Source organism: Zonotrichia albicollis, chromosome 6 (genome assembly GCF_047830755.1).
Source record: "Zonotrichia albicollis isolate bZonAlb1 chromosome 6, bZonAlb1.hap1, whole genome shotgun sequence".
Taxonomy (NCBI): Eukaryota; Metazoa; Chordata; class Aves; order Passeriformes; family Passerellidae; genus Zonotrichia; species Zonotrichia albicollis.
This window is the reverse complement of record NC_133824.1, coordinates 29,130,157-29,153,386: the sequence shown is the minus strand read 5'-3', so window position 1 is coordinate 29,153,386 and position 23,230 is coordinate 29,130,157. Positions and strand designations below refer to the sequence as shown.

Sequence of the window (23,230 nt, the reverse complement as noted above, 5' to 3'; positions counted from 1 at the left end):
CTCTGAAATTCCCAGTGATTTCAGTTGCTTTGTTTTCTGGATGCTTGCCAGCCAACATCATAGCCCGTGTTCTTTGTTGCTCTGTTTCTTTGCTTGATTCAGAAGTAAAGAGGAATAAGGGGGATGGTGTATGCGGGGAGAATATAATAATGAAGAGAAACATCACGTAATCTTTGCATTTCGATCACCTTCAAATTGTTTTTATTTTTTTCCCCCCAACTGAATGCACCGGGAATCATTCTGGCTTGCATTTTGGATGAAGTAGCTACTTGAAAGTCTGGTGAGAGGAGGCAGCTGTTGGAAATATGCATTCTGGTTAATGCGTTCAGGCCAAGCCCCGTATGTGCAGTAGCAAGGGTGCTGCTCCCAGAGGATTCCCCTGGGTAACTTCCCTTTGAAGCGGAGCCTCCCTGCTGAATTCAGCACCTGGTACTGTCTCCATTTCGAAAATGGAGGCACGCTAGTGTTTCTAGCCGAAGGAAGGATATCCTGAGAATACTGTGGTTCTCAGTCTCAGCCGTGAAGGTTAAAGGAGCCTGCTCGCGATTTTTCTGCAAGCCTGGCCTCTGGCTGATGTAAAGCATCACGGTTTCTGGAGAGCTGGCATTAGCAGCACGTCCCACTGCAGCCCCCAGGGAAGGTGTCAGTCACCACCTGTGGTTTATCGGGGGGAACCGAGGTGGCAATGGGGCTGCGGGAACCTTCCTCCTGGTGCCACCACCGCAGCCGTGAGGAGACGAGAACCGCAGCTGAACCGAACCGCAGACGGGCGGTGGAAGGCGCATCGCCCCTTGGCGCATCAGCGGGTCCCCGAGGTGCGAGGCATCCCCGGTCCCGACTCCGGCTGAGCAGCCACCGCCGCCTTCCCGCCGCGCCGCGCCGCGCAGCCGAGCCCCGGGGGGGGCGGGCGCAGCGCCGCAGTGGCACCTCGGGCAGCCAATCCTGGCACGCTGTCCCCACCGCGTCAGCCAATCGGAACCGACAGTGAGAGATTGGGGGCGCCAAAGCCCCGGAGTGAATAAACCACCCGGGACCTGTGGGGCGGGGATGGGCGGGGCCTAGGCTTTGACGGGCGGCTCCTCCCACCAATCCAGAGGCAGAACTTCGGGGCGCGTGGCCAATGGAACGCCGGGGTAGGCGTGGCTGCCGACGGGGGCGGGAGCGGCGGCCGGGGGGCGGGGGCGGAGCGGCGGCGGCGGCGGCGCTGCTCGGTGGCGACGGGCGGCGGAGGAGGCGCCGGAGGGAGGTGGCTGCGGGTAGCAGGTGAGCACGGCCGGGCCGCGATGCCGGGAAGGGCCTTCGCCGCGGCGGCCGGTGGCCGGAGCCGCGGGCGGGCGCGACGGGGCCGTGCCGAACCCTGCGGGGCGCGGGTGGGTCCGGCGGCGGGGGGAGCGCCGGAGGCGGGGGAAGCTTGAGGGGCTGGAGGGGATGAAGGGGGGGCAGGGGTACTCCGGGAAAGTGCGTGCGAAGGCGGGGGGAGATGTGGGAGCACCCTCCGGTCCCCTCCCCGGCGGGGGGCGGTGGGGTGGGGCGCGATCCCCGCGGTGCGGTGGAGCGGGGGCCCGGAGCAGGTGGAGCCTGCGGGGGGCGGCCGCGGCACCGAAGGGCCCTACGGGGAACACCGAGCCGCTGGCCCGAGGAAGCGACCCCCGGGGCGGCGCCGCTTCATGGGATTCTCCCGGGGCTGCCTCCTGTGCCTGCGGTCTCTCCTAGGCCTTGAATCCCAGCCAGGTTTCCGTCAGAGGGTCCCTCCGGCGCGGCTGCTCCCGGGCGCTTTGTATCGCTTGCCGCCCCTGCGTGGCCGTGGGAGCGAGTGGGGGCTCCGGGAAGTCGGGGCTTCCCCGGAACCGCTGCCCCGTTTCAGCTGGGGCTGGGGCACTGTGAAGTTCGGGAGGCGTCGGGACGAGGCTTTTGGGCGATGGTGCTGACGACCCAGTCTGGCAGCGGGAGTTGTAGGGGAAAGGGCCCTCGGGAGCAGCGGGGCTCGTCTCTTTTCACCCGGTTCGTGGCTTGGCCGGTGCCTCGGTGCGTGTGCGGCAGCTCGCCAGGCTGCACAAAGGAACAGCCGGCCGTGTTCGGCCCGTCCTGCGGGCGCAGGAGGGATGGATGAGCAACAGCGTGCGGGGCGGGGGCTGCGGTGGGCCCGGGCAGCATCGTCGCGCTTCGTGCTCCGTCGGGCACGGAGGGTTGAAATGCAGCTCCGGTTCGGAGTGCCTTTAAGTCCTTTTATTGCGTTCATGGGGATGAACAGTCTTCAAGAATGAAATTATGTATCCCTCACGGTAGAGTTAATGTCTTGCAGCAGCTCTGATCTATAACTCCTTCGGTCCGGTAGATTTATATAACCTGCTCATTAATGGTTTATGAAATGATAAGGGAGCTTTTCTGTGTGCTGCGGTGTTTTCTGTGTTGTTGTCAATATTTCGTAATTCAGCTGTCCGGAGTAGGAGAAGCTTATAGCTGTTAACAGTGTATATTTCTACCATTAAAGGGATTTTGTTTTGCTCTCGTTTTGTATTTTTGATCATTCTGCATCTCGAGATAGGCTCCTGAATGAGGAGAGTGAATAAAATGGAAGGCACAGTCATTCTCTTTGGCTACAGTAATACTCTAGGTATGACTTGTAACAAAAAATGTAAATATTTAAATGGATTTCTGACTCAGTTCTATTTGACTTATTGATCTATGGTTACTGCTAAAATGGCCTGTATGATTATGCAGAAGTTAATAGTTACCATAGAGAAAGAGATTGTTTTTCTGTTCATCAGTGAGTGTTTTCCATTTCTTCATCTCTTGGCAATTGTCTGTGGAAGTGCTGTTTTTTTCTCTTAGCAAAAGTCTTACAGAAGAAATAAGAATGTGAGCGAAGTCCAGAACAATGAATTTCAGATGTGTTCAGCCTTGCCTGTGATTCTTGGTACCCTGAGTTATCCTACAGTAAACGCTTTTTAATCTCTAATTGCATAGAGTGTTGGTTTTAAGCCTCGGTGAAAATTCAGATTTACAGGACTCTAAACCTAACACATAAAAGATTTTTTTTCCTAAAGTATACATGTGAAATGCAATTCAAATGAACCATTTAAATCCCTACTAGCAGAAAATCTATTTTTCATCTAGGGAATTACTTTCCTGCATTTATTATTTAGCTTAAATGTGTGGAATCTGAAGGCGCATGTAAACTAGACAGAGCAGACAAGTTTGTTTATCTTCTCACGTACTGTTGTGAAGCCTTCTGATTTTTTGTTAGTAGTTTGACAGCATTATGCATTTGGGAAGAAAAAAACCTAAACCAACAAGCCACATTGGGCTCTTAAAACTTGCCAGACTTCTAAGTCTCACATTTTATAGTTTGATAGAGCTGCTTGGTGTCGGAATGATCTGTAAGTAATTTTCTTTCCTACCATAATGGATATGATGGGATAAAACCTTTCTGAAATGGTAGTGAAAGTTTTTGCAAAAATCACTTCCTTCCCCAGGAATAGAAGCTACTGGGAAAAACATTTTATAATAGATTTTTTATTGTGTGTTTGTGAGAGCCTATTACAGCATGGTGAAATATGTCTTGAATTCTGCCTATAGTTGGTTTTATTCCACTATAATATTGATGGAACTACATAGCATTGGAGAAAAAAAAATTGCTCTAATGCTATAGAAATTTAATCTTTTGTACTCTAGAAAAGATGTTTTACAGAAACTGTCAAGTAAGAGATTGGCAGCCTAAGCTGGTCTAATTGATGAGTTTGGACTTGCATCCTACTTATTGTGTTCATCTACTTGTCTGACACTGCTGATTTTATTATTTTCTTTAGGGGAGGGGTCAAAGTTTACTTATATTTTTATTTGCTTTGCCAACTTATCAAGCAAGCTTGGTTTAAATTAATGTGAAGTCTTGTTCTTAGTATTGTTTTTGGAGTTTGCTTTGATCAGTGAACATATATTAAAATTACAGATTTCTTCTTGTCTCAACTGATCTCAAAATATTAATAAGTGAAATTGAAGCATATTGCCTTTCTTTTCCTGCAGAATACCAACCATAAATTCAATCAAGCTAAGACTTAACATGTCCTCTACTGTCATATTATTGAATTACCACTAGAGCAGCTTTGATTTTTCTGCCGATGCTTTCACCAAAAGGATCTGTTTTCCCCTGTTGGTCTTCCTTTGCTGATCCAGCTGAAAATGGCCGTACAGAAAAATGTTAAGCTGCAGTTGGATCAACTCTCTGAACTGACTTGGTAGCTGTACAAATGTTATTGCTTGCATAGGAGGAGAGGAGGTTGTGCCCACTCTTTGCTGAAGCAGCTCAGTTTTAGTTTTACCTAATAGTTCTGCCTTGTCAATAGACTTGGCAGCTTAATGAAGCTCTGGTGGTCGTGTCTCCTTCTTGACTGTGCATCTTCAACTGCTGGCAAGGAGGCCTTTGTAGCTGTGAGTTAAATGAAGTCAGGGAGTTAATCAGGTAGTTAATTGCTTTCTTTTTGTTTTGTTGAATTTTGGCTGGATCATGTATCTGAACTGGCTGGTCATCCAGGTCATAGGGTGGAAATGGGACTTACATTGAAGTGGGGTTGGAGATTGGTAGCTCTGATTGAAATTTCTTTGAGCTTTTCTGAAGCCATACATTTCCATCAGCATGACCTGGATTAACAAAGACCTATAGCAAACTGCTTCAAGCTGGCTTGGCAGGTAAAAATCACAGTAAATTGGAGAGTGTTGTTCCATTTCTTTCAGCTGGCATGTTGATGTGGGTGGCAATAGTAATGAGCAGAGGATGCGGAACTAGGGATGTGCTCAGCACAGCAACCTCAGACTGACACAGCTGTGTCTGGAAGGGGATTTGTTCTCATCCTAAGGGTGGGATCCATCAAATGCTCATTTCGGACTTAGGTTCTTTATGGTGTATAGTTAAAACAGATGTTGCATCAGAAAGAACAAAATTTTAATAATAAGCAAGATCAGGAAGACTCTTCTGTTCTGCTGTGCAGGATGTGGTTTTTGTTGTTGTTTTGTGGGTTTTGTTTTGCTTTTTTTTTTCTTGTTTATTTTCCTTCATTTTTATTGAGCAAGACTTGCAACTGGCAGATACCAGTTTGGCTGTATAAATGGCATCATGTCATATGTAGCTGCAGTTAGATGTTCATCCAGACCCCTTTGAAGTGTGTGGTTAGGAGATAGCTCTGAAAACGTGAATTGCTTTGTTTGGTGTTTGTCTTACATAGTAATTCTTTGTGGAGTCCTGGTGTTCTGTAGTAGTAATTACCAGATGTGATGGCTTAAAGATGTTTCTGTACGGTAACTTCTGTTTCCGCAGAGGTGTGACTGAAAGTGTGTCAGGACAAATTCACTTGTGTGAAATGGAACACGTATGACAAAATGTAAAGGTGCTCTTGAGGAAAATATAAAACTATTAATTTCAGAGTCTGGGGATGTGAAACAAGCTCTTGGCTTCTTTGAGTACTGAGTCTGTAGGATTTTTGAGATTTTGCTGGTGGGCTTTGATACTGAAGCCAGAACCAAAGCTGTTACCCTTCTAAGTGAAACCATGGAAAAGTACAGTGTATTAAGACTTGGACCAAACTGTTTGGAGTCTTTTTCTGATTACCTTTCCTTTTCTGGGAAACAACAAACTGGAACTTCCTGGTGAACTGGATTATAAGCAGTACTGTAGGTATACCTACAGAGAGTTTACTCTTCAGAACTGCTTTCTGTAGGTGTGTACTTGGTCATTGGCCTGGGCTTGTTCATTGATCTAAGAGCTGCAAGTGTTACTGAGACTAAGAAAAACATGTACTTGGCCAGAACCACTCGTACTGCGTGCTAGCTCTTCTAAGTTTGGATGTGACCACTCTTTATCAGTTTATTTTTCTGGGGCAAAAACTGCAAACATCAATGATCTCTTTCCTTTTTTGTTATGTTGTTTCAACTTCATTAATGTGATTCAAGCCTCTGTTGAGGCTCCACTCTCAGTGGTGGACTGATTTTAGACTGTTAAAGAAGCTTGTTTCTGTAGTCCACCAGGACTAGAGATACCTTGGCATTTCCAGTGCTGTGGAGTTTGCTGATGGGCACCACTGAGCATATAACAGCCAAACTCTCCTCGTTTTTCAGCGTGCCTTGTAGTGCAGAGTGGTTGATAAATGCTTGGATCTTTAGTTAGCTGATATCTTTGGGTGTTGCCTTAAGATTTTGAGTGAAGATAGTCTTTTTTTCAAAGGCATTAATTCATCGACTCCTGTAGTAAAAATCTGTGGAGACATGTGAAGGAATTTGTTCTCCATATGGAGGAATAACACAAATAGAAACTTGGTTCACAATTAATATAGGCTGGGTCTAGATTTTGTTTAGTAACTAATGATAAAAGTGTTGGATTTATATTTTCCCACAGTATAAGGAAAAAGCATGTTCCTGCCTTCCAAATGTGTCAAACAGAAAACTTCTAGTTTTGTTCTTGGGTGCTTTTTTCTGGAACTCAGTAGCACTAGACCAGTTCACATGAAACAAGGAGCTGAATACCGTAGTCTCATGAAACATAATTGCTGTTTTTAAAATTTTTTTCTCTAATATTTGGTTCTTACTCAAATTAATAATCTAAATTCTGTGGGGAGAAAAAAACAGTGCGTACTTTTTATTACAAAATAAGTTGTTATTAATTTCACTTGTACAGGTGGCTGTAACTGCAGGACTGTAGAGCTGTCGTGCTTTGAGGGTTGTGGCTTCCTCATGTCTCAGCAGTGGATCAGATGAATTTTCCAACCTTTTCATGTGCTTTACTTCTATGCCTTTAGCATATACTTTTTTTAAGGCTGGCTATTTTATTGTCAGAGTCTGCTTAACATGGTATTTCTGCTGACTGTTTTTGATTTAAAAGAATGAGATGTGACACTGTTTTCAAAAAGCCTGTGAGGCTTAATCTGGTCTAAAAAGTCTGGGAAAGGATTTACCCATCATTAGTGTGGTACTACTCAAGGTTTAGTGCTTTGGGTTGGGCTGGGGTTCCTGTGCAGTTTCTTCCTTGTAGCTCTGATCAGTGCAGTGTCTGTATTTATGTTGAGTCATCGCATTTCAGGTTGAAATGTACATCACCTGTGCATCAAATTCCCTAACCCCGTCTGAAAATCTGAGTATGAGAATTAGATTGTCTAGTTTAAAGTCTTACATAAACCAAAGTTTATAGGATTTGGTGACTGTGATGTTGGTTTTGCTTTTTGTGTTTTAGCACATAGCTACTGATAGAGTGGCTTTTTTGGGGTTTCTTTCCTTCCCCTCAGCCCTCCCAGTTGAACGATTAGTAAGCTAGTTAATAGTTACGATTATTTGTGTGCTCTTATATTAATGGACCTTGAACATTGTCAGAGCTTAATATTGATGTCCAGTTTTGCTTGTGTCTGTAAAGTTTGGTATTTCTGTGTTGGTTTCAGTGTCTATGTGAGAAGCATCTTTTGTGTAATGTGCTCTTTCTTTAACTGGATTTGCACAGGGTAGCTTTGAAAGAGTGTCATGACATTTGTCTGTATATTTGTTTGCACATGAGGATTGCTTCCTCTTTATTTGACATGAATTTGTCAGAGGCCATTTGCTGGTTTAAAGTGCCTCAGCTGTGCCATCTTTGAGCAACTGGCCGTTCCTGTGTGTTCTCTTAGCTTGGCAGCAGAGAGCCAGCCTCCTGCAAGGGAGTGAAGGACTACAATTCAGTTGGCCTGTATCTTTTTGATAGGATATTTTTTGAAAGTGTCTGTAAAATAGTTGTGTTTTTAACAACCTTTTTGTAGCTGAATTCATGTAGAAAATCTGAGCTATGGTTTGGATTGGCTGTGTGCAGTTGGCAAGTAGAAGACAGTCACTGAATGCTTTGTCAAACTCGCTGCATGTGCTATGGATAGGTGCATCATGCTAATATTAATGTGGATTGTGTAGCATTGTAAAATTTGCTTGGCCCACACTCTAACAGCCAAAACATATTACTACTTCTTTACTGTCAGGTGGGGTAGGGCACACCCCTTTAAGGAGGTATGTGCTTAGTACTATCTTAAAGTTTTCCTTGTTCTTAGAAGTACAGAATTTGTATCTCGGACGTGACTTCTATTGACGTATAAGACATAATATAGATTCATGTCCATTATCTCAAATTTTAGATACAGTCCCATACTTAAATTTTATTTTCAGTTGCAATAAGTTATTCTCTGCACAGTTAACTCTTGTTTTGAGCATCATTTATTTTGTCTGTTAGAGTTTGTTCTCAAAGTAATCAGTCTTATCCACAGTGTTCAGCATCTTATCCTTGCACAGGCCAGGAACATAACTGTTGCTAGAAAAGGCGACGTGGTTTCTCTGCCTACAGTACTTGTTCACTTAAGGATGAGGACCCAATTCTGAAAATCACTCAGTGTAAAGAATATTTATCATTCAAGCAGAGAAAAAAAATCAGCTCTACCATATACTAATATAAATACTGTTAAATTATTATTCTAGTACTGTGGACATAGTTCTTCCTTTCTTCTGAGGCAGGCAGTGCTGAGGTAGGAATACCGATACACCAAAAATAGTGAGGTCATGTGAACTGCAGAAATTTTATTCTTGATTTGGAAGTCTTAGTGAAGATAAAGAATGAAAATATAATAATATTTTTTGAGGAAATCCAGGATGAAAATGTTTCTGATTCTGTCTTGATTTCCTTATTGCTCAATTTTCTGTTTTAATTTCTTAATAATATACTGCAGTATTTTGCTATGAATGAGTATCATAACTTGGTTGAGGAAAAAAAGTTTTCCACAAAATGGCTTGCCTTCTCCATTTGCATATTTTCTCTCACTTGCAAGAATGTGGTTGATTTGATAGTGTATTGCTCTCGTTGCTCTCCTTCATTTCAGGCAAAAAAAAATTTAAAAATGAATTATGTATTCAGCGGTAAAAAACTTTTTTGGAATGTGATGTGTCCTGGAATTTTCTGAGGTGCTGGATCATGACTTATCTCCAGTTGTGCCTGATGACAGCTAAACTTCTTGCACTTCTGAATTGCAGTTCAACACCCCAGGACTGTTTGATTGTATATTCCTTTCTTGAATTGAATAAACCATTTTCTTTTTCCAGGTTTGTTTTCCGCAGGATCAGCCCCTGTTTTCACTTCTGCAAGCACCCTGGAGCTTTGGTTCGGGGAGAACAAACAGAGGGGGTGTGCTGTTGCTAAAAGGAAGTGACATGGATCCGGTGCATACAGCAATGTAACCATGATGTAGTACATTTTTGGAATGGTCCTGCCTATCTGCCTCCCTCACCCTCCAAAGATCCCACCTGAGATGAAGATTATGCATTCAGGAGGTCTTCCCTAGAGTTTCTTCTAGATGGATCAGTGATTTCTGTGGCACAAGTAGTGATGGCTCTGCCTTTTTCAGTAGAGAAGCTTCTGTAGGTGCAGTTATGTGAGCTGTAAACTACTGATAGTCTTGTTACAGAGATGGGAGCACATCTCAGCTCCATGAGTGACGGGACATCTCCAGGTACTGTCACATTGTTTCATTGTCTGCTTCTAGCAGATACCAAGATTTTGTTTAAACCAACTGTGTCCTACTCACTGCCTTGACTCTGGCTCCTCGCATGGTGCATCAGGTCTAGCAGCCCGAATAAGTTCTGTCCCCGTCCATAATGACCCTGGAAGTTGGGGTTTCTGCAAGTAAAGGCTGTGCAGCCATCTGAGCACAAGTAAGGAGGGGTAACTAAATGCATGTCTTTGTTTTTCATGGCGTTAGATCAAGTGAGAAATGGAACTGACTGGTTTGGGCAGAGAGTAGGCATATGCTAAAATGATTAATGTGGTGATCGAGAAGACACAGTTTATCTTGCTAATGTTACCTTAGGGAAAAGAAGTGTAGTCCCAAAATCTTCCTTCCTTCAGATTTTCTACAAAGAATGGGAAAAATTTCTCTTACAGAGGACTGTTTTTTTGTTCCCCTTCACACATTGTCTCTGGCTCCAGTTACATTTAGAAATAAACAAACATGCTCGCTTCAATCTTATGTGGCTTTTACACTGGAAATGATTGCTTATTGTTCAGCTCACTGTTTCAGTGTTTAGTCCAGGTAAATGCTGCATGAGCTTCTTGTCCTCTTTTAGAAAGAATCTTTCAGCTTTCTAATGTGCATCTTTGCTGTGGGACACATCACATCTATAAAAATGGATCAGTTGCAGCTGAAATAGCTGCTATCATGAAATAGCTAATGATGTGTTGACTTATCTGTGAGAGATGACACTGCATCCGCTCTAGTTCTGTACCAGATACCAGATCAATCTGCTGTGAGTTGTCCCAGTTTCTTCAGTGGAATGGGACTGGCATCTGTCAGTCTTGCATGATATCGTCCTCAAAGCTTGAGGACTGCTGTTCTTTGGTAGGTGTAAAATGTCATATTTTGAAATTTACATTAGACTTAATTCCATCTTCCATCTAGGATGTGATTTCAGGTACACTTCAGGGCATAGATAATGCCTGCAGCTCATGACCAAAAATTGTGGTTTTTCACTGCACTTTTCCTTGGTTTTCCATGTGGTGCAGGCATGTATGACTGTTAGGGCTCTAAACAATACTGGCTTAAAGCTGTAGGCCTGATTTTTGGGATAATCTCATTGCATAAAGTTGGGGATGGTACTGGTGTGAAGTACACTGGGAATTGCTTCTCTGCACAGCTGTTTACATGGAACTGTGAACAAGCCTTCATACTCAGGATTTAGTAGCCCTTGAGATCTGAGCAATGAAGATGTTGAATCCTGGTAATTCTTAGCTCTTGCTGCTTGCAGGCACCTCATTGTTATTAAAGACAGTGATTAGTTTAGGGATGTAGCAAGGATGGTCTTGGGGTTTTTTTTTAGTTTTTTTTTACCCAGAAGCACCACATTCAGTGTTTTCATGTTTTAAAAACAAACACAGTTTGTCTGTTGTGTTAGGTGTCAGTAATGAGTTTGTATTTAGCTTCAACCTGCTGTTGAACAGGTAATGTTCCCCTAGTAATCCTGGTATGGAGTGTATTGAGACCAATCTCATTTATGTGTAGGTGTTAAAGTGAGCTGCATTACTGTATTAAATTAGGCATAGCATAATGCTGTGTTTACTTTGGGGACTTCATTATCTGCTGTTTTAAATTTGGAACTGGGTTACAGAAGTTCCTGGGTTTAATCCTAATTCTTTCATGCAATTTAGTAGTTGTTTTTATTTTTCTGAAGATAGGAAATTGTGTCCCCATGTCCTCATCACAGGCCTTTAGTCCCAATAACATTTGTAAAGAACTTAACCAAGAGAACTGTCATTAATACATATTATTTCTGACATTATATATATTATAATTTCCTATAGGAGTTGAGATCATTTAAGTTCACATGCATGGAAAGTGTGTTAGGTGATTACTATTTAGATTGTAACATATTTCATTACTCTGTCTTGTCCAGAGCAAAATTAGGGGGGTTTTTCACATCAACTTGAGACTTTTATGACTCATCTGTTTGGGTATAGAAATATCACTTGTCTTTCATCCGAATGGTGATTAGAGTAGTTTAACATGCTTAAAATTCACCTTTACTCTATAGTAAGCCTAGATCACTATATAGTGGTCTTAAAGGAAGAAGTAGAACATTTCTTCTGAGACTAATGGAACATCTGAATATCAGAAATTCAGATCATCAGAAAGGGGAAGAGGCAGGGCAATAGCAGATTGTGAAATCAGTGAAGTAAATACAATGTGAAGGACCTGGTCTAAATAGAATTCTTGTGGTACACAGGAAATAAAGGATGTTGAAAAAAATTGCAAATTCATTGATAATTTTGCAAATTAAAGTGGTTCATGGTGCAGCACAGATTCATTGAGAAGGAAGGTGGTTAATGGATCCTCTGCTGTTTTGTTTTCCTTTTATTTTTCATTTCTCCGCAATCTCTTTCCATAGAAACTTCAAGGTAAAAGATGCAGGTTCTAGTAGTAGAAATGCAGGCTTGGGAGATCTGGCTTAATTTTAATTTTGTTCTACAGATGTATTCAGTGATTGGTTATTTGTGGTTAAATCCAGAGGACTTAAAATTTTCCATATTAACGTTTAGGTTCTTGCCATGCCAAACTCCAAGTGAATCATGTTTTAGTTCTCCTGTGCATGGTGGAAAGTTAGAAATGGAAGGATCTCACTGAAATGAAAGGGTATTTACTGCTTAGTGTAGAAAATACACAGTCTAGACTCAAACCCGCTTACTTGCTAGCCTGTAGCCCTTGGGATTTATAGTTGTATGCCTCTTTGGAATTTCAAAATGTTTCTGTGGTTAATGGGTTATTCCTTCTAACACATGTCTGATAGATGTGCCTCTAACAGGGTTATGACATTCAGAGAAACAGACAAAGGTATGAGCTGCTAGCTCAAACATGTGTTTCCCAAGCCTGTCCTGCTCACTAACAAGTGGTTTTGATCCTGGCAGTGACACTAGTGGGGATGTCTAAGGATAACCCAGGATATCTCATGAATTCTTAACCTGACTGCTGCCGCTGGAAGAACTGTTCTCACTGTCCATTGTATACTTCTGCTGTGCCTTTTGTATTTGACTTTCTCATAAACCATAATCATTCAATGAAACCAGCACAAGGTATTTGCTGCTGCTGTGGTGAGCTGGATTGTCTCCAAGTGGTCTGGCAAGTGCTGTCTAAGGAAGATCGGGAACTAGGGGGAGCACTGGGTGGTTGGGCTGGCATAGCCATCTCCTGCAAACTGCTTTGAAATGTGAGTCATAATTTGTTTTCCAGTGCAGGGAATAGAGAAAATAGAGAGAAGTTTACAGATAGTTTAACCTAGCTCAGTTTCCATCTGTAAGTAGGATGCTGATGATTTTTGAGCAAAGGAAGTTGTTTGTGTGTTTTGAGAAGGCAGGTTCACAAAGTAGCAAACAAAAAAGGAAAAAGTACAATGTTTAAACTTTTTTTTTTGAGGGAAAAGTGTATAATAGCATCACTTTGAAGGTTGTTCCTTATTCCAAAAAAAAGGAAATAAAGGATGCGCTGGAGTAGAGAGTTGGGCTAAGGGCAAGCATACCCTTCTAACCCAGTTGTGAGGGCCCCTTCTCAAGGAAGTGATAGTGGTGGAAGTAGTGGTGACTGACTTGGGGACTTGTTTCTCCCCTCTTTAGTGTGAGGATGTAACACGCTTGGTGTGTTTCTGCTTTAAATGAGGGCTGCTTGGTCAAATGGTAGTAGGTTGGTGTTAGGTGAGTAGGAGTGAACTGCACAGCCATGATTAGAGGGAATAAGTGCTGGGCTTGCATGAGAACAGGTCCATTAGAGAATTTCACTTACACAGAACAATGAGCAATGGCAAAGTTTAGGCTGTGAGAGGAAGGAGGTTATTACTTGTGGTCGCTTAATGTGTGTTTTCATCTCACTCTTGCTGACTGCTCTTTCTGCCTCTCAGGGGAAGGAAGAAGCAGCTTTTGTCTATGTAGTCCACCTACAAAACCTCAAGACCTTGTTTATTTCAGGAGCCACATCTCACAGAGAGCTTTGAGCATTGATTTTTTGAGACTGATGCTTTAATGGAAATAAGCATTTATATGTTAGTTTCCAGAATGTCTTCATTTAATCAGCTCTTGCTTTCAGAAAGGCTGCATTGTACTTCTTCCCTAGAAACCCTGAGGCACCAGGGAGCGCAGGTGCAGCCGCTTGCTTCAACTGTTGAGTACAATCTGTAGAATTCCATCTTTCACTTGTTAAAGATGTAGAACCATCTTTTCACTGTATCCAACATGTTACAGATGGTAGCTGTGACATGGTCACTCCGTTACTGTGTTCTGTGTAAGTGAAGCATCAAGTCAGTACCTTTAAACATTAACTTACTTTCTTAGCAAAAAGCTGTAGCAGTACCAGGTACCCACATCTGGACTGAGAACATTGTAGCTGATTGTGTTAGTCTCCAAAGTCTGCCAAGAGTTTTTAGAAAAAAAAATTTGACTCTAAATAGCCTTTCTAAAGGAAGCCTAAAGTATAAGTGAGTTAATGAAGTTGGAAAATTCATCAATGTTGACCAGTTATTAGGGAGGTAAAACCTTGTATTTATGGAAGAGCTAAAATTCTAGCCATGAAATGCTGCATGATTATAGACTCAGGAAACTTTATTTGGGTAGGAAGAAGTGTTTTAATTTCAGTCTGCTCCAGCCAACCTTTCTGTAGTACTCCATGATGTTAAATGCGAAGTAATGACTGTTTTTAAAAGTTATTTTGAAGTAAACTTGTATGTTCCATATAAGCTGGGAGAATAAACTGAGTATTAAGTACACTTTGATCTGCTTTTGTGATAAAGATGCCTGCTGTGTTTATTCAGCTATACTTCAGTGCTTTACCCTTTCCATTTCTATGGAATTTTCTGACTCTGTTAGTCTAAATTCTCCTGTTTCTCTAAAGAATGGTGATTGAACTTTTCTGTGCACAGGTCTGACTTTAAAAAGGCAGTAAAATAGCAAGTTTTGAAACGCTTTGCTTCCCACTTTTAGTTCTGTGATGTGGACATCTGATCTAGAAAAATCTTAATGAGGTTATGTGTGGTTTGATTTTATTAAAATTAATTTTGTCCCAAACTTCCCAACATAACTTGTCAGTTCAGTTTTATTGTGGATGCAGAACTATGTGTGCTGTTATAAAGCCTGTGTGCTTTTGACATTTAGACATTGTAATCTATTCCTACTCTTCATTTTAAAAGCCTCTAAATTTGATAATATTTGTAATTTACTAATGGGATGTTAGTTGTGCATGAATTGTAGTAGGAATGGTCAATTGTGAGAAATTAGTGTGTGCTTTTCTCCCTACCTCCTTCATTCTGGTGTATGACACTAAACTGACAACTACTTACTTGCTGGGGCACAGCTGTGCTATGACTCTTTTTGCCAAATGGAGTTGTCAGGTCTCCTGTGCGTTAATGTTCTAAAGCTGATCCTATAAGCTCTGTGTGTGTGTGTGTTGGACAACTCTTATTTTTATGTCTAAAGAAATGAGGGGTTATTTGTATTACAGTGTCTTCAAAAGCGTGTGTTCTGTTCTTCAGGAGAATCTTGACAAGTTATTCTAGTAATTAATAAATCTCTTTGTATGGACAGGCATTCAGATTTTTGAAATCAGAGGCTTATCTGTGCTAAGTAAAGCAGAGTCAGGTATTTTGTCGTTGGTCTGCTGGGGCCTAAGATCAAAATTCCTTCTGAATTGGGCAAGCAACTCTTGCATTGTTTTCTGAACATGGTTTTTTTGTTTGTTTGTTTGTTTTTTTTTTTTTACTGCCTTCATCTCTGTGAAATAGCTTGTACATGGGCGCTGGTGTGCTGCTGACAAGTGTCAGAGTGGTCTAGGTGAAATGAAGTGTGAGACTTTTGCTTAGGTGTGGAGATAGTTCTACAGATACAGCTTGAGAAGAGAGCTGCAGAGAAGTCTGAGCCTGAGGAAACCTATGAAGAGTGGATGCCTTTGAGCACTATTTAATACAAAGGAGATGTTAGGGTAATGAAGGTGATTGATAATCCAAGTTATTAGCTGACAACTTCCCTCCTGAAATGATTACTTATGTAACTCATTTGATTTTCTTAAATTATATAGTGAGAATGAATTGTCTTTGGTGAGTTGCCTTCAGTCTAGCCAGTTTTGTGGTTTAATTCTGACTAGCCATTATTTCAGGTTCTGACTTTGCAACTGCTCCTCTGCAGCTTCCCTAAGAAGAAGCTCTTCACTACAAATATGAACAGGTTTGCTTTAAAGTGAAGAGTTGAACAGAAACTGAAGTGGGAAAGAGGCTGAGAATTCAAAGTGAGAATGCATATTAGTGGAAACACTTTTGTGAGGCTTTTGGAGAGCAGCTTTTGTTTGATTCTGAACTAGTCTGGATGAAGCCCACCTTTTTATAATTGATATTTAAAGGTTTTTTTCCTACTTATTGAATAAAACTTGATCATGAATAAAATTAATGTTCTTCTTATCAAACCTGGTTTTCCATTATTCTTGAAGTAGGAAAGCTTAAAACTTGTAGCAAACTTGAAAGGAACAGATCTTAGCCTGGAAAGGCACATTTTCATACTGTGAAGATGAAACATTTCCTGCTTCCTTCTGCATATGGCATGCAGGCTCAAAGCAGGCAGAACTTAAGAAGAAGCTTTTCCCTGGGTATGGTTTCCAGCTCTTGTGCCTTTAGATCAGCACCATTCTTCTAAATCCTGAGAGGGCTTTGCTGCCTGTTGCTGCTGTAGCTCCAAGATCAGGTTCTGGTTTCAGAGCGATTGCTGACCTACAGGCTGGCTGAATTGTGCACGGGAAAAGCTTCCTTCACAAGTCCTGGAGCAGTCAGTGCACAGTTATTTGCCATTGAGGTGGCTTGTTTTATTAGCATGGAGAGAATGGTGCCTGCACCTAGGAATTACTCAGACCGTGAGCAAAGGCATGGGTTGCTTTAAAACTCTTGCAGTTCAGGGCAGGTTCTGCCTCATGGTTCTCGGGTCCCACGCTGTGTTAGCGAAAGCAAGGCAGGTCCTGGGTGAGGCAGGTGTAGAACAAGTCTTTTCTTCCTCCCACGGTCTTATTTTAAGTTTGATCTTTTCCTTTTTTTTCCCCCCCTTCATTTTCAGGGGTTAAAAAATACAGTAGTTTCTGAAGACAAAAAGGGTGTGTTCAAAAGATACTTCAAGGAGAGAAAATAAATATAAGAAATTAAGTAATTAGAGGTTTTAAGTACATGGGGAGGACTAGCTGTTTAAATAAAAGTGATTTGCAAAGCTTCTGTGTCTTTTGTTGATTTGTTTGGGTGGTTTTCTTTAATGGATTCTGGAGCCACAACATCTATGGCTCTTTTAAAATCAATTCTGGATACAAAAGTGAGGGAGGGATCTCACAGTTATGACAAGTCACAAGTCTGTAATTTCATTTTGCAATTAGTTCAGTTACGCCAACTGAAGCTTTTAATGCTTACAAGTTCAGTACTGTTCATTATTAATAAAACAATTAGAATTTGTGTTAAAGCAGCTAAACACACAGAAATCCTCTGTCACTGGCTTTACTGAGAGTGAAGATATATCCACTGAAGCAGACAACTTAATAATTAAATGCTGGCTAAGATGGAACTATGACTGAAAATGGATAATATTTTTCAACTAAAAGGACTTAAAATATGAAGACTTGTCTGTAGGAATCCTTCCTCTATAGACAGTTTCATCCTGGTTGCTAAGAGAGAATCTTGGGTCAGTTGGTAGCAGTAGAGATGGAAAAATGGCCATTTCCAGTTTGTCCCCTGAGCCTCAACTCTACAGAGATGATGGCAGTGTGAACCACAAGGGCCTATTGACCATTCCTAGAGGGTATTTGGTGTTTCTATTCTGACTTTAGGAGGCTGAAAGCAAGCTGATACTACCCAAAAAGAGTGTTAGAAGCACTAAGAAAGAGTTAGCCTTTTAGCAACTGGTAACGTCAGCTTTTAAGGAAAGGGCTTGCTTTTTGGGTAAGATGATTTTAGAAGTCATTGTCTTAGAACTGCTACCCAACAAACATGAAGTATTCATCTTTAGAGAAGCTTTATATTAGTCTTCTGTATTATTCTTAGTATAGCTTTCAGTCACAAAATAGAACTTAAAAACAATAGCTATGTCGTGAAATGAGTATATATGTCTGGAGACTGGCTAATGTGCTGGTACTGAAGCAGTTTGGTATTTAGTATCCTTATATCTGGCACTCTTGGAAAAAGAAATTCTGCAGACAGTAAATTTATCAGTAGAATTTGAGTCTAAAACATGCAGACTTGGAAAGTAGGTTTTCCTTTTGGAGTAACTGGTTGTGAAAGCAGTTTGTCCTTCACAGAAAAGTAATCTGTACAGGTAGCCAGGACACACTGGACAAGAAAGGTGGGGAAAGTGGTTGCGTTTATTCACGATTGCTTCTGCTGTGCTCTCAAACTTGAGGACGGTTGAGAGACTTCAGGACAAAAAAGGCTGAATTTCTCATGTTTCCTTCACTTTGTTAAATTGGGTGTTTTTAAAAATGTATATTCAAATGAAGTAGGACTAAGATAAGGTCTAGTAATTGTTGACAATTAAAAGTACTAAGTTCCAGTCACATACAAGTGTTCTCTTACATCTGCATTAAAGAAATCTTGTCTGTTTCTTTCTTTAATTGTTTGAATGAAGGCAGACATCAATTTCTTTCAAACTCTCAGCATAATGCATCAAGTGCTGGAAAGATTTGCTTTAATAACTGGGGGAGAATGTTGCCAAAATCCAAAGGGAATTGTGAAATGCAGTTTAGTAATCAGTGCAATGTGTTTTAAATTCAGTCCATGAAGTCTGCCTAGAAGAAAAACTATGGTATTAGGGAAAGCTGTTGGTGTTAATAAAGTCACAAACTAGAAAAGCAAAGACAGACTTAATTTACCATTTACCATTTGACTCCCAAAAGTGTATGTAGCTGTACTGAAACAATTGCTTTCATTGGCAAGACTGCAATTTACCTTATCTCAATGGGTTGTGTTACTATACCTTAATTTTACTTGACCATGAAGTTCCAGGTGGAATAGATTTTGTCAACACTGAAAAATTGTAAAAAGCCTTAAAAAAAAAAAATTATGTCCTATCAATGATGTTGTTGGTGTAGATGGAGTAAAAGGCTGAACTTGCAGGCTGTAGTTGTACTTTCTGAAAAGATCAACTCCAGGTTACTGTTAGCTCAGTCCTGCTAGGCTGAAGCATTAGTGGCTGCCGTAGTTTGAAGCATTTCCCAAAGTGGTTCCAGTGCTGGGGAGTTGGTGTGGGGCTGGTGCTGCCCCCGGGCTGGCTGCGAGGAAGAGGCAGGGTGTGAGGTAGCTCTGTGCCTGCCTTTGAGATGTGGACTTGGGATTACTCTCCTTGGGTGGGTCCCAGGCCTTTATTTTGGGTAATGAGAGTTTGTCTGTGTATTGATTCAGTCTGCAAACAGTGGGGCTGTACAAAATTGGGTCCCAAGTTTAGACTTGTCTGCTTTTAGACAATGTAGCTGCTGTAACTTCTTTCCTGTCTCTGGAGGAAAAGAAAATCCGCCCCAAATTCACCTTGTGGTAGCTCTTCTTCATCCTAATAGAGTTAAAAGAATAATATTTCTTTATCAGCAGGACATACCTTTTGTTCCCATAGCTCTATAAAGCACAGCAGTGTGGACTATGTTTTAGCACATCTCTAAATTGATCTGTTCCAAGTATACTCTGAGTAACTAAAAAAAAAAAAAAAAAAAGGGACAAAAATCCAAAACAGCAGCAAAGATAAATGCTTAGACTTCTGGTGAAGAGTATCTTAGCCTAGGGTTGGAGTCACAGGCAGAGTTCTGTTTAAATTAGTGTAGGATCTGGAATACTATTCTGTTAAAATTGTCCAAGTGAGCCCCTTCTTTGTAGTTGGTTATTCAGCTTAGAGTACAGATACTGAGCTAGCCTTTTCTTTTGGCCTTTTCTTGTGCCAAACACACCCCAAGTGTTACCCTTTATGAAATTCCTTGTCCAGATGGTAAAGTACAGAGTTCCCTCTGATACCCTATTGAGTACCTGGGCTTATGTAAGCAATGCAAGTGTGTTTGGGTAGGTGTCATTAATGAACTTGAAGTTTCTGTCTAACTCTTATTTTCTCTAAGCACTTAAAAAGTGTTCTTCTCTTTAGATAATGCATATTAGCTTATATAAAAGCATACCTGGTGAGCTCACTGAGCTTAGAGGCGTTAGGGACTGGTATCTCTCTCTCGGCCTGTCTCTCCATGTGCTCACCACCCCAGCAGCTCCCCTTTTTTATGAGACAGAAGGGTGTCAGCTGTAAAATGCAACCAGTCTTGTCTCTGGCATGCACATATCCACTCTCTCCATGTTTAAATTCTTGATATTTAGGCAAGGCTTGCATTGAGAATCTCTTATTTTGCTTGTTTTTTTCTTTTGGTGCACCATTCTGAACTACACCAATGTAGGCTATGGTAAATCTTCTACTAGGTCAAATGATTTTATAGTTGGAAATTAGGTGCAATACAATTTCACCTTAAGTAGCAAGTCTGTGTTTTAATTGAACTATAGCTTACTCTGTAAATCACACTTTACATTTTTTTTAAACTTCAAATGTTGTATTCTCCTCATACTCCTTGGCAAATTACTCCAGTGTCTAAGAATAAGCTACAAATGTTCATCTAATATCAAATGCCAGGTACTTATCTAGCAGGAAAAAAACATAAGATGAAAAGAAGTTTGAAGTCTTTGTCATTCAGATTATGACCTAATTGTTGCTTTATTTTCTATTTCAGAAGTCAGTTAAGCAAAATATAAGAACTCAGTTTTCATGTACGTGTGAGAGTGGGATGAGTTTCTATTAAAACATGGGCACCTGAGCTGTAGGTACCAGCTGGGGATGAGGGAGACCTGTCAATGGGCTTTCCCTGCCTGTGTGTTGCGTGGTCATTTATTCTGTCTCTTGCAGCATTAAATACTCACCTTGTCCTCACTTTCTTACCAGCATAATTAGAATTCATGCTAGTCTCTAGTTTAGCCTATATTCTTTTTCGTGTGTATATGATCTTATATTTGACTTGTCGTAATGCATATTGAAATAATTTTACTGTTGAAAGGACTTTGTCACCATAACTAGTCCTTTATTGCTACTTCTGAATTGTTGGTTTCTGATCCTGGCAGAATATGCTGTTGAATATACTTCTTTGCAGACATAAGTGCAATACAAGAAGTATTAAGCATAATACTAATCTCTGCTGGACACAAATAGAAAATACAAGCATCTTCTTCTTTACCATGTGGACTTCTGTTTACCTGTTAATCCAATTAATTGATCACATAGGTAGGTCAGCATTTAACCCAATTGAAATTAAGATTATGCAACTAAATTTTATGGGATTTATATGCCTTTATTTAACTTCCTTGAAACCATGATACTAGAGGTTAATTTGTGGCTATGGTGGTTCTTGGGACAGAAGCTCAGAACTTATGAGAGAAATAGGGAGGTTGCATTTCATTCTTTATTTGACAAATAATTGTATTACAGAGGTCTGGAGGTATCTGAGTAGACAGAAAAGAAAGATTTAATTACTGTATTATTATGTGATCTGATTATTTCCCAAATTAGTAATGTAAGAAACCATGGCTTACAGATGAGTTTAGCAGCCCTTCCATTATTTGCTGAATAGCTATTATGGACATTGCAAGAGCTTCCAAGATGTGAAGCAAACATTAGAATTGTGGACTGTTCCTGCTAAAAGTATTTTATTTTCTGAATGTAAAAGTTCCTACAATGTAAAAAGCAGGATATGAAATCAAATATTTCTGCAGTGTGGTTATGACTGAATTGCAGAAGTCAAAACCTGTCCTTTCCTCTTTACCAGGAACTCTTTACTCGTTTATATACACTCCAAAATAGTGCATAGGATATGCTTCAAATCAGTCTATTCTAAGTTGTTTAGATGAACTTCTCTCAAGTAGCTCTCAGGAAGATGGAGTTCAGTATTGTCTTATACTCATTTTTCTGAAGAAGCTGATAAAGCTACTGTACTTCACTGCTTTTTTTTGGTGCAAAATTATGTCAAAACTTTCAGAAATAATGCCAGAAAAAGCAATCCGGAGTCTTTAAAATAGTATTCTGTGCAATACATGTGAAAGCAGTTTCTGAAAAAATCTTGTTGGAAACCTCATTTGGCAGCCTTCAATTTAAAGGAATAACAAAATGAATCATTCTTAAAGCATAAAAAAAGAAAATCTATAGTGTATTTTTTGTCCAGTAATAGGAAAAGGATTGACTCTGGATATGAAATGCTGAGCTTTATTGCATTAGGCAGAATTATTAACATTGTATTGTAGAGGCTGTGGCACATTTTTGGCAAGCTGATGCATTCCTCCCTTTCTCTGTTGCTTCCTCCCACTCAAGAGCTTTTGTCTTTTCTATCTGCTTTTTGAAGAGAGAAATGTGGTATGCATAAAGACCACTGAAACTGTAACTCAAGTTTGGATTTGATGTAAAGCTAAGCTGTTACCATAAATTCAGATTACAGAAAAACACAAAACTAAAACCTTTGTTTTCTTATTTAAATAAAGCCAAATACAGTTAAACTGTAGTAATAGGCAGTAGGGAATTAACAGCCTGACTTCTGCAGCTAATACCTGGCAGAGCTGAGAAATGACTATTGTGTGAGGTAATTGTGCTTTCTCCGTGCGTGTTTGTGTATCATCTTTTCTCCTTTGAGAGGAGGCTGTAATGAAAGATGACAATGAGTTAAATATAACGAAAACCTAACACTTGTCATCGCAAGAAGTTCATCATAGTATGATGCCAACTGCTGTCATGTTCTGTTTTTAGCAAGTGTGGACTTGGTCTGTTGTTTTACTGAGAAACCTTGGTCTCTACTGGATAAATTTAGGGAAGAGCAGTGCAGCCCATATTTTTTTGCTAGAATGGTAAGAACATTTCATCATCAAACATATCGAATGTCCCATGAACTGTACCTGAAAATGGCTGCATGCCATGAGGTGATACCTTGGAGGATTCTTTTAAGCCTGTTGTATGCAAAACCCCATCAGCAAGGTTCAGAGGTGGCTCCATACACTGCACACACACATAAGAATTTTTATGATAAACAGCCTTGGAATGCTACATGTGTGGTTGTTTCTAAAACAAACAGATAGTAACTCTTCCCCTCTGCCTCTGTTTATATATAGACATAGATGAATTAAAAAGCTTGATTCATCTGCAAATGGCTTTATATTTATTTAATTTATTGAAACAAGAAGTCTATAAAAGTAGTATCTTTAAATGGATAATGAAGTAATTTAGGACTAATATTTATATAAATAAGTATTTTTATACAACTAGTAATAATTAACTAAAGACATTTCACTGTGATGTTTTACATCTAAGGCTAAAGAATTATGTTACTGAGACGAGAAGAGAGGAGGCAGGGGAGAGGGGGCTGAAGCGGACTCTTCATAGCCAAGGATATCTAAAAATGGAGCATAAATACTAACACTAATTTTCCTTTTTAGATCTTCTTCAAGTTTTATGCAATAATATCTTCGGCTTACATGGAAAGGTTTTGGTAGCAAGAAGAGCTCAGGTGTGGCTTGTGAGAAGTTCCCCTCATGCTTGATATAGCCAGTGCCAGATGGCTCCAAGGTGGAGATGCTGCTGGCCAAGGTTGAGCCCGTGCAATGGTGGGGTAACAGGTTTAAGAAGGGAAAAAAATGTTTCTGTGTGGGAACAGTT

At 40.8% G+C, this 23,230-nt stretch overlaps 1 protein-coding gene across 20 annotated transcripts in view; it reads left to right on the top strand.

Annotated features, from left to right (window-relative positions):
- The first annotated feature begins 1,148 nt into the window (after positions 1-1,148).
- Positions 1,149-23,230, top strand: part of NUMB (NUMB endocytic adaptor protein) — a 92,173-nt gene continuing 70,091 nt past the window's right edge. For 11 of the 20 annotated variants that reach the window (XM_074542958.1, XM_074542953.1, XM_074542957.1 and 8 more), the window contains exon 1: positions 1,149-1,263. The gene's annotated coding sequence lies outside the window, so the exon portion shown is untranslated. Of the gene's footprint in view, positions 1,371-1,575; positions 1,732-1,775; positions 2,026-2,127; positions 2,283-2,368; positions 2,615-9,087; positions 9,495-9,547; positions 9,697-23,230 lie in introns of those variants that run through there. The other 9 variants (XM_074542942.1, XM_074542938.1, XM_074542940.1 and 6 more) reach the window with 9 other exon arrangements.